The following is a 12,262-nucleotide window of genomic DNA, read 5'->3' as shown; positions in this document are numbered from 1 at the left end:
GCCAAGGCCCAGAGTTCAAGCCCCAAGACCGACAAAAAAAACCCCAAACAATGCCAGTATTGGGGATTTGAGAACTGGAGGCATGGCTCAGGTGGTAGTGTATCAGCCTTTGAGCAAAAGCATCAGACCCTGAATCAAATCCCAGAAACAAACAACTCAAGGCCTTCTTTACACTTAAGTTCATTGATTTAACTTACCTTTTTTTGTTCACAATGTCATTTGTTTTACTAGAGAGGGTTCTGACACAGCTTGTGTAAACATTACAGACAATAAATATCTTCTATTATATACCTACTTATTTCCTAGGGTAAAAGACCAAAGGACAAAGAAAGCTCTCCTTAGATCTCTCTTCTTCCCAATTAAAAGACCTTTGCAATGTGGAAAGCTGGGATCCAGGAAAAGAACCATCCTTATAGTGGACTGCAGACAGAAGGGATACGGCTGGACACCTAGCCATATGTGTACTTCCCTTTTGTTATTCCTGAAAAGCCCCATCCAAATGTTCCAGCCTTGGTGAGTCTGTGCTTTGGAGAAAAGGCACAGGTTTATGTGTCATAGTTGCTTTTGGTTGAAAGGGAAGTGTCTATCAACTATGGGGTGGAGGATGAGTATAAACTAAAGAGATATAGTTAGTTACCCTCCTTCAGTGGCTTAGTGCAGGCCTTCAGTACTTCTATCATAACCCTAAGACACTAATTAGATGATCTAGGACCCATCTCAGAATAAGAATTTTGGTGACAGATGTTAGGAATAGGCATTTAAGTAGATTCCTTACATTTGTGAACCACGCACTGCTTTATATGGTTGGGTCCTAGAGGATTCCTGACCCATCCAAGGCATCTATGATGTCAAAGCTTTTTTAAAAAATCATAAATATTATGTACTTTTTCCCCCATTTTCTCATAAATGTATAGTGGTGTCTTCCATTGCACTAGTGAGCTTAGAAACAGATATGAGATTCCACGTACCTTCATTGGGTCAGACCAGTAATGATATTTGCAAAAAGAAATAGTAATATCACTTTTTTTTGCTTTGGAAGCTATATTATTATCATTTTTAAGAGATAGGGTCTTATTATGTCTGCTAGGCCTACTTTACCAAGCCTAGTTTGGAAAGCATTTTAAAGTATTTTAAGTATTGTAATTTTAATATAATATTGGTATACATAGTTCACAAAAACAAAATTTTATGAGAACAAAAGCTTCTATCCAGCAGTTGAGGAACAGAACTGCTACTGTGAGCCACTAAATGCTTGGCATATGTATTGTACACTTCACTTTTAATTTGATTCAACAGGCCATTTGCAAAACAGTTTGTTTTCGGGGCTGGGAAGGTGGCTCAGTGGTAGAGTGCTTGCCTTGCATGCATGAGGCTCTGGGTTCGATTCCCCAGCACCACATAAGCAAAAAGTAAAAAGCTGGAAGTGGAGCTATGGCTCAAGTGGTAGAGCGCTAGCCTTGAGCTGAAGAGCTGAGGAACAGCGCCCAGGCCCAGAGTTCAGGCTCCACGACTGGAACCCTCCCCCCCAAAAAAACAGTTTGTTTTCAAGCCAGGGGATTTAATGTAACTAAAATACTTAAGTCTAACTAGGTTAAAAGTCTAAGATACAAAGGATGCTTTCCTTCATGGTGTCATACAGTAATAATCCTTTCAGGTAAACACAGGTTGACTCTCATATAGGCAGTAGAAAATTTATACTGCATATGATACACTTAAAATATTCATAAATAAGTAATGAGACCACTGAGGTATTAGTCTCTAAGTAAATAAAGTGAATACATAAAAGATCCAAAGACTACCTAAATATAAATCTCTAATTTTTTGGAGAAAAATATAAAGGGAAGTGGGGATGTTTTTTAAATTACATATTTAGAAGGTATACAACATGAACAGGTAGATCAATATCAATATTATACTAAAATATACAATTTTATTCCTAAATGAAAATAAATCTTGGATACTGTTGTCAAATTAAAACGATTTTGTCTTGCTAGCACAGAGTGAAAACTGAGACTGATTTAAGGTTTAGGTACAGCTCTTGTGAAAACAGACCCTCCTAGCCTTTTGATTATATCCAAGATATAAAATAATTACACTGATACTTTTAACCTGCTGTATAATATTTTAGTGTAGTGCTATTTAATAATTCTGAGACTGCTAACATTTATATGAATACCTTCTGTTTGAATCTGATGTTTGAATGACTACTGCTGTGAATATTTTTGATAATTGAATAATCTTAAGATTCTATATGATATAGCTATGTAATAAATCATATGGTGATTAACTGATATTTGAAAATAATTGTACTTTTATTTGAGCAACCATCCTTGGGGAAAAAAATGTGTGTGGAATATAATTTCCTGTTTTATATTTCCTAACTTGTGATTATTTAAATTTTTTCTTATCAAAAGAGTTAAAGCCAGGCACCGGTGGCTCATGCCCATAATCTTAGCTACTCAGGAGGCTGAGATCTGAGGCTTAAGGTTCAAAGCTAGTCCAGGCAGGAAAGTCCGTGAGACTCTTATCTCCAACAAACCACTAGAAAACTGGAAGTGCCATGGTGGCTCAAGCAGTAGAGCACTGGCCTTGAGCTGAAGAGGTCAACCCCCTATGACAAAGAGAGAGAGGGAGGGAGGGAGGAAGAGAAAGACGGGAGGGGGGGGGAGAAGTAGCACTCAAACCAAAAGTCCAATGAATCTAACTTCTCCTTTCCCCACATGCCCACTTTCTACCATCATTTCTCTGCAAAAGTTCTACTCAGTCTCTCAAAAATCAATACTATGAAAGTTTTCTGAAAGGCTCCGCAGTTTTTGTAAGTCTCTGAATGATTACAGTATTCTGCAAAGCTGCTTCTTCTAGTGTGAGTGTCTCATCTAGCAATCTGAGGAAAGGAAGAGCTGTTGCCAGGGAAAACCGAGGTCCTTGGTATTTTTCAATGAAGTCTTTGATGTGGCTTACCCTATGAGAAATATTAAATTTCTGGACAATTCTTTTTCCATTGGCTAACCAAATCTGCATACTGGTAATGGCTTCCAAGTTGTTCAGTGAAACAACACATAAAGTGTTTTTACTTTCAACTTCAATAACCTTTGTTTTTGAAACAATTTTTGGTGTAGAACTTTCTAGTCTATGACCCTGACCTGAGAAGGGCTGGAACACAGGCTTTGTAGACATACATACCTCGTGTTTTGTTTTGTTTTTGTCTTCAACTTTAACATCCACCTCCTCTTTATCAAAATTTTCCTGTAATTCTGAAGGTAATTCCTCCTTCTTGATGGAGTTCAGAAACTTGACTTGTTCCATCAGAGTAAATTCTAACGTCATCGTTGACCGTGAATCCATTTTCCCACAGTTTTATTTTTATATCTACCTGTTTCTTCTGTTCAGTGGGAGACCAAGCATTTCGCACCAATCTTCTGAGCTTCTTAAAAAAGGCTATCCACAAAGTGTTCACAATTCATTTGCTGGTTATCACTAAGAGGCTGATTGTCGGATCCTGTATCACAAACCCATTCTTCTTTTATACGTTCAAGATTATCTACTTCTTTCATTTTTGTGTTTCCCCAGGAGCAGCCTGGCCACCCTGGTCCCATCGCCCGCGCCCTCCCTCTCCCCAACCTCTGACACGCAGACTCTCAGGTTCTGGTCCCAGGATCTCCTCTGGGCGCCCTCATCTCCCGGTTTAGATTTAAGAAAGCAATAACTCTTAACTTCAAAAGTGGCCCCAAACTGTGATCTTGTTAAGAGTACCAAAAAGTGGAAGCAATATCCTGTTAGTGTAAAACCATTTTTCACTTTAGCAATAAAGTCCATAAATAAAATATGACTAGTGGATGAGTGAGATTCCAGCATAGGTTATTTTTTTTTGTTTTTGTTTCACTTCCATTCTATTCTTCCATCTTCATGAAAATATCAATAATCGTTCATATAAGCAGATATTTGAGAATCATTTGTTCATATGGAATCTACACTAAAGGTATTATATATTTTGTTGGTGAAAACGCAGGCAGCATAGAATGTAATTTGCGTTTAACGTCTGTGTTGTATATAATCTAAATACACAAAGGGAACTTCCTTTGCACATTATGAAAATGTGTAAATTATGAAGCATCCATTTGGTGGAAGTTATTGTGCATTTAATCATGATTTTTTAAAGTTTTTAATGTCATTAGAATGTTCCCACAGCCAGGCACCAGTGGCTCACACCTATAATCTTAGCTATTCAGGAGGCTGAGATCTGAGGATCACCGTTCAAAGCCAGCCAGAGACTCTGATCTCCAATAAACCACTAGAAAACCGGAAGTGGAGTGGTGACTCAAGCAGAAGAGAGCTCGCCTTGAGCTGAAGAGCATAGGGACAGTGCCCAAGCCCAGAGTTCAAGTCCCACTACTGACAAAAATAAAATGTTCCCACAATGTAAGACTTGGGAAGACTCTGGGTAATATATAGATATAGATATAGATATACTATATTCCAATTATGCTAAAGAAATTTTGACTGTATATAACTATGATCCTTAAAATGTCTGGAATTACATATACTGAAAATAAATGTTGATTTTCTTTTAGTGTAGAAATTATAAAATATTTTAAATTTCTTTTTCATAATTTCTCTATATATACATACATATATATAGTTAACTTGCTTATGATGTGACTGTCCCCCGAAAGTTTTTGTGTTGGAAACATAATCCCCCAAATCATATGTTAGTATATTTGGAGGTGAGACCGTTGGAATGTAATTAGCATTAGATGAGGCCATGATGTTTAGGCTCTAATGATAGCATTAGCAACTTCGTAAAAAGAGGAGAGGGCTCCGCTAACACACTTGCTCAGTCTCCCCACATGATACACTCCACCATGTTATGATGTAAGAAAGCCCTCTCCAGTAGCAGACAGCTGTTTTCATTATCCTGTTTAATTTCTAAGGTTTCAGAATTTTCAAAGCTTTCTTCTCTTTATAGCAGGCCAATAACTTTAGAGACATCGAATGTGTATGCTGAGATGCTCTTTCTAAAAGCTGTATACTGATCAGCTGCAAGGATGATCAGCCCAGGAAGAACAGCATAATTGTTGATTCTTGGAGCAAATACCTTGAACTGGAAAGTCTCCAAAACCAGACCAAAGAATGGAGAATTCATGTAGGTTACCTTCAGGCAAAGTTTAAATATTAATATAAAGCAGATGTTAATAGTATTTCCATAGGTGATAACAATCTTCTCTACTTTGTTGTTTTCACAAAAAATTGCCTTAAAAATTTTTGATATTTCCCCATAAGCAAAGGGAAATGTCCAAGTGTTGAAATTATGTAATAGCAGTAAATGGATGAGAGCTATAGATTGATAGATTACCTATTTTAGTATCTCTACATTAATCTATATTACCAATAGTTAAGAAGAATAAGGCTCTTGTATATGCACTGATCTAGAAGATCTCAGAATATTTCTAGGGGATTAATATATGGAAAAAAGACAAACTGCAATAAAATATATACAAAATGATTTTATTTTCAATCCATGAACTACACTCCATATTTCTATATGAAAATAGGTAACTGGATCTTATAAAATGATTGGCATTTGTCTATTTGTGACAAATATAAGCAGTGACTTTAGGTATTCCAACCTAACGATTACAGAGGGAAAGATGTAGAAGGATATGTATCAATTATTATTCAAATATTATCTCTGTGAATGAGTCTCAAAGTAAAGCTTTGACTGAATGAATTGTCTGAAATTTTATGTGCAGTATATATTTATTACAAACTTACATAAAGTGAACTTTACATTTAAAGATGAAGGAAGAGAGGAAGGGAGGGAAAAAAGGAAGGAAGAAAGGGAAGGAGAGAGGGAAGAAAGGAGGAAAGGAAGCAGGGAGAGAGGGAAGAAAAGGAGGAAGGTCTTTTGTGTACTGGAGTTCCAGAAACATTGAGCAGTGATGAAAAGAATGAAAAGGGAATTTTGAAGACAGGGGTACTGAAGTAAACAGAGATAACACAAAACAATTACTGTGATTGTATAAGGACCTTTTGTTTTCCAGCCCTGAAGACAGGTTAGATATCTTCTTGCAAGATTAAGTACAAATTTAAGTTGTATCTGATAAATTTTTAAAAGCCCAAAAGAAAGATCCAGAGCATCTGATATTATTGGCAGAGGAATAAAACTGGCTTGAGACCAGTGCTATGGATAAGTTTCCAACAAAATTTCCTATGAGTCACATATAAAGTACTAATTGTGAACTGTGGGCCGTAGGAAAATATTATGGCATCTTTCTATGTATTTCATAAAGGATTAATTATGATGGCAGAGCAGACAACTTAATCAAACACACGTTTTGTATAAATTATCAATGTGGTAAGTCAAGGAGGCATGATCATGATTGCAAACATCCTGGTGTCAGTAATACGTTACCAATTAGACACCACACCCATAGTCTCCCAGACATGACCTGAAAAATATTATGGGCTATGTATTTGTGCAAACATTGTACTGTATCATGGGGTTCTAGATCTGTGGATTCAATCAATCTTCAAATTAAAAAATGGGGGGAGGGAATAATTGGAGAGTTCTAAAGAGCAGAACTTGAATTTGCTATGTGCTGTGTGCTTTCCTGTTTCTGCACAAAAGAAATGATGTGAAGGCATTTTATTTGACATGAAAAGTAGTGAGGAGATCATTGAAAAAGTACAGGAGAATTGCAAAGGTTGTATGCCAGTGCTATGTTGTTTTATATAAATGGCTTGAAAATCCACAGACTTTGGAATCTGTGGACATACTAAGTTGTAGCTGTTTATGTGACTGGCTCAATAATTTCCTTTTTGAGGGATTACTTTTTAAGTTTAGTGGCTTGCTTTATAGTGAACTAAGTCAACTCCACATATTTTATCTCATTTACTTCATCCAGTAACTATATATAGCCAGTAACTGTGGTTTTCTAGGAAGATGAAAGCCAGAGATATGAAGTATACCACTCTATGTTACAGAACAATAATCAGTACAGTAGGGATGAATGGGATGTCCAAGTCTTATTTTATAAGGCAGTCATATTCATCATCAGGTCCCTAGAACCTAGAGGTAAATGAGCTATTGTGCCCAGGAATCCATTTCCAGGCCACTGCTTTGTCTTTCTGTATCTGTAGTAGGAAAATTAAAGACCTTTCCAATCCAAAACTAAAAATGTAATAAATGTGTATATTTCTAGTACTTAAGTCTGTATTAAGAAAAGCTATTACATAGAATTTTCTTTGTAAAATTATGAAGGAAAATAATGAACTATTTATGAATATGTGGGTCTCAAGTGTACCTTGCTATTGACCTTGAAGTAGCATGTGTTTGGAGAGAGCACTAGCTTAGACCAGAGATACAACATGGCTCACCTGTGCATTTCAGGAAAGGTAGAAATAGAGGAAGTTGTGGGCAGATGATGCATCACTCCAAAGTCACTGTTGTTAAATTTAATTCTGTTGGAAAATTGGATTAACTAAGTAATACCTACCTTCAAAGCTAATGAGAAGAAAGAAGATAAAGAATTTTTCCCAGGTGAGTCAGAGTTCCCTTCTCTTTAAGGCCAATTGATTTAACTTACACTTGGTATTGTACCAGAATGCACTAGACAGAGCACTCTAAGATTAGAATTCTTCCTCTAATTTTATCTCTAGCCTAGTGACTTTCCTCCTTGAATCTCACTTCTTCAAATATAAAATGGGGGATCTGGGCTGGATCAAATGCTTTAATTTCAGTTCTATTTAAAGATACCGCTTTTCATGATGATGAAACCTACATAGCACAAATTTTCTCACTTAAATTTGATGTGTACAGTACAATGTTGTTGATTACATGCACATTATTATTATTTTTATTACTTTATTATTTATATTACTTTATTAACAGAAACTCAATTTCTCCCTTTTTTTTCCTAGTCTGTGACAAGTACCATTCTACTTTGTTTCTGTAAGTTTTTTTATTATTATTTTTAAGTAACTGTACAAAATGGTTTCAGTTTAACTTGATTAGTTTAGATAGCTCATATAAGTGTAAATCATACAGTGTTTGACTCATTAAAAATTACAGTTAGCATAATCTCCTCAAGCTTAATCATTTTGTAATGTGTAACAGCATTCTCTTATTTTTAAGGCTACTACTACTCCATTGTCTGTGTGATATTTTTAATTTTTATCTATTATTTTGATTCTCTTTAGTTGTAGAGAAGAGTTGACATTTAATCAATTATGAATACAATTGATTCACACATATATATTCACATATATTCACATATATATATATATATATATATATATCCACATTGTGGATATTGTGGATATTGTGACTAACACTGCAATGAAAATGGGTATGCAACTATTGCTTCAAGATTTTGTTTCACTTCATTTAAGTATACACACAAATATGATGTTGTCATATAATTTCATTAATTTTTTGCAGAACTACCATTTTTATATAGAGGCTGCTTCACTTTCCAATTCCACTGACAGCACACATAAGTTCCCATTTTTCCACATCCACTCCATTTTTTCCACATCCTCTCCATTGGATGTTTTCTACTTTATGCTAGTAGATATTCTGATGTATTGACTTTTTTGTTATTGAGTTTTAAAACACTTTTTAATAAAATAATGACTTATGGAGTACTTTTTATTTTTTTCCAAAATGATTTGAATATCATTCAGCATACCAAAAATGATCATTTATTCTTCCATATAAATGTTAGTTTATATAAATACTTGCACATCAGTCAAGCCTCTTATAAATCTATATACTGATAGTTTCCCTAAATACATATATTTATATGCACAAAATAATTATCCACTTTCAGATTGCACAAATATACCTTCTATTATATATAGTCTCGCAAAGGGTGTAAGTGTGTCTAAAATCTTATACTTTTAATCTAAAAAGAACACATACATTCATATCTTATGACTTCACATTTACATATATATTAGTACAGAAGCAAGTTAGGGGTTAATATGTTGTTTCTGTACCTACTCTCAGAGGAACCCCATGTATGTTGGACAATGGGAATTGTCGTGTGGAGAAATCTAGTGCATTGGGAATGGACGATGCAAACACAGTCCTTTAAATAGGCCCTGATCTGAGCCTTTTGCTGAAGGCTGACCTTGAACTGCTTATGATCATGCTCATCTGGGTCAGTAAAAAAGACAATTCCAAGGTGAAACCCCTCATGTCTCAGGCATCTCTATCTTTCCCATAGAGCAGTGGGACTCATGGAATCTCCAAGAAGCAAGAAGATGCTCCACACCAAAAGGCCTAACTCTGGGAGCTCCAGGTCCAAACGCCCATCAACACTGAACTACAATCTTCAAAAGAAGACAAACAATCTGACTCCCACTGTGTCCTCCGTAGAGAGCTACCAAAGTAGGCAGTCTTTCTTTATATATAAAATTTCCATGAAGGAGATGGCACTTAAACTCCAACTTCTCTACATTTTAGTTTTAGATAACCCAGAAAAAATATGTGTTCTAAATTTCTAATAGTACACTATTTAGCAAGATCTCAGTTTTATTTTAACCTACAATCACTTGAATGCCTTCAGCAACACAGTGGACTGATTAACAATTATTTTCACAAGCTGCACAGAGTGAAAGATTTTTGGCCCAACCAGGAATGCCATGACTGCACTTTAACAACTTTTACAGAAGAAATCTGGGTATTTCTCTATTTCCTGAAGCAAATGTGGAATAGTGCCTCTATGAGTTAGGTTTTACTTTGAGAAACACAAAACTTTAGTCAAACCCAGGTGCTGCTGGCTCACATCTATAATTCTAGCTAGCCAATCAAGAGGCTGAGTTTAGAGACTTGTTGATTTGCAGCCATCCTGGACAGAAAAGTCCTTGAGACACCATATCCAAAGCTAAGGTAAAGGTGTGGCTCAAGGAGTTGAGCACTGGCTATGGAAGAGCAAGCTGAGTGTGGCTATGAGACATTAAGTTCAAGCCTCAAATCAGAAAGAAGTTTAGGCAGGGGTACAAAATTGAATCACTCTAGTTCCAATATTTGAAATGTATATAACTGCATTTACAGCTTAGAGGCTGCACAATGCCCTAATGAGTTCTAACCTATGAAAAAAGAGACAATGTATGTTTAATAAGTTAGAGCAGAAAGTATGTTAGGCAAAAAGGAAAATGAGATTTTTCTTTTTCTCATTCCTATTTATCCTTAAAAGTCAATGGGAACCTTACAAACAATGTTTCGGAATTGAAAAGGCCCCACACTTTACAAAAAGTACCAAGGAATGGTCAAATCCCTCCATATGACACATGACATGAAGCTCAAAATCTATTAAAGTTCAAAAGTTACTGAATGAAAAGACCATGAAGGGAGTGGATTTCCAGGATGGTCAGGGAAATGTTCGGAAAGGAAGGCCAAGGATTTGATCATGACGCCAATCTAACTCCTGCTGCAGACTGAGATCTAAGCTCCCTATGCTCCTTCACTGCCCACTAAAGAAAAAAATCGGAGAGAAGGACAACCAGTAAAATGACTGAGGATGGTAGAGCAGTTTCCCACGAGGAGTCCTTGAAAACTTACCAGAAGAACATATTCCATGAAAAAGAGAGGACATGGGTTTTGGAAGGGACTGCAGGACGTCAGTAGCTGGGAAGGAAGTCACCACCCACAAAAAGTGTGAAAGAAGAGGCAAGTATACTCATTAAGGATCACAGGAAGAAGCTCATCTATTTGTCACATTTCTCCCTACCTTATCCTGTCATGCAACAAGAAATCCTTGCTGAAACTTCCAAAGGAAAAAAGTTCCTAGCCCATTACTTAAAAAGCAATTATACTTGCAGCTAGTATGTTCCCACCTGATTTTACTGTCCTAAACATGTAAAAAATCATCATTTTATGTTATAAAACATTAATATCTGGTTATCAATTGAATTGTTACAGTATAGCTTTAAATCCAATAGTCCCATTATGCAACAAGACAATCCAAAAACTAACAGTGGCTGATTTGATTACCATCTGCAGACAGTAAGTAACTTTGGAATACACCCCATCCTTGATGTTCACTTCAAGGAACATCTCTGCACATCCCGAGTTCTTCATCTTGCTTGGAATCCCAGGACTGGAGAATTCCCAAGTTTGGATTGCCTTTCCATTCTGTGTCATGTATATTGTGGCTGTAATGGGAAACATCATCATCTTGCACATCATCCAAATCGACTGCACCCTGCACGAGCCCATGTACCTTTTTCTGGCCATGCTGGCTGTCACTGACCTGGTCCTGCCCTCCTCCACACAGCCAAAACTGTTGGCCATACTCTGGTTTCATGCTCGTGAGATTGAATATCATGCCTGCCTCATCCAGGTGTTCTTCATCCATGCTGTTTCTTCTGTGGAGTCTGGGGTACTCATGGCTATGGCCTTGGACCGCTATGTGGCCATCTGCTTCCCACTCCAGCACTCGAGCATCCTGACCACCTCTGCAGTGATGAAGATGGGGGCGGTGGTGATGATGGGAGGGCTGCTGTGAGTGAGCCCTTTCTGCTTCATGATCTCCAGGATGCCCTTCTGCCCCAACAGGGTCATTCCCCAGTCCTACTGTGAGCACACGGCTGTGCTCAAGTTGCTGTGTGCTGACACCACAGTCAACTGTGGTTATGGGCTCTTTGTGGCTTTCTCTCAAAGTGGCTTTGATCTAATGGTCATTAGTATATCATCCATGATGATTTTGAGAGCTGTGTTTCATCTACCCTCAGGGGAAGCCTGCTTCAGAGCTTTTGGTACTTGTGCTTCACATATCTGTGTTATCTTAGGGTTTTTTTAAATGTTTTTTATTGTGAAAATACTGTACAGAGGAGAGGTTACAGTTACATGAGCAAGGTAATGAGTACATTTCTTATCAAGCATTGTTGTCTCCTCCTTTGTTTTTCCTCTACTATCCCACCGTCCCTTCCCTTACAACTACACTCCCCTCCCCCTCCGCCTCCCGCCTAAATTGCAACGTTCGTTTTTCAACATAGTGTCTTGTACATCTTTTGTCGGTTGTGGGGCTTGAATTCGGGAATGGGGGGTTATCCCTGAGCTCTTTTGCTCAAGGATAGAGCTCTACCACTTTGAGCCACAGTACTTCTTCTGGTTTTCTGGTGGTTAATTGGAGATAAGTGTCTCACAAATTTTTCTGCCCTGGCTGGCTTTGAACTGCGATCCTCATATCTCAGCCTCCTGAGCAGCTAGGATTACAGGCATGGGCCTGGCAATAAAATACTTTCTGAATGAAAA

At 37.1% G+C, this 12,262-nt stretch overlaps 1 long non-coding RNA gene and 2 pseudogenes across 1 annotated transcript; 2 read left to right on the top strand and 1 right to left on the bottom strand.

Annotated features, from left to right (window-relative positions):
• The first annotated feature begins 1,228 nt into the window (after positions 1-1,228).
• On the top strand, positions 1,229-1,657 carry LOC122115934. Its single transcript, XR_006148850.1, has 3 exons — positions 1,229-1,315; positions 1,404-1,409; positions 1,538-1,657. It is a non-coding gene; the product is annotated as an uncharacterized LOC122115934 (long non-coding RNA).
• Positions 1,658-2,771: 1,114 nt separating this feature from the next.
• On the bottom strand, positions 2,772-3,571 carry LOC122115931 (annotated as a pseudogene).
• Positions 3,572-11,042: 7,471 nt separating this feature from the next.
• Positions 11,043-11,807, top strand: LOC122115933 (annotated as a pseudogene).
• Positions 11,808-12,262: the final 455 nt, after the last annotated feature.

The sequence above is a fragment of the Dipodomys spectabilis genome, unplaced genomic scaffold (assembly GCF_019054845.1).
Source record: "Dipodomys spectabilis isolate Male_0828 unplaced genomic scaffold, ASM1905484v1 ptg000125l, whole genome shotgun sequence".
Lineage (NCBI taxonomy): Eukaryota > Metazoa > Chordata > Mammalia > Rodentia > Heteromyidae > Dipodomys > Dipodomys spectabilis.
This window is presented reverse-complemented; position numbering and strand designations above follow the sequence as displayed.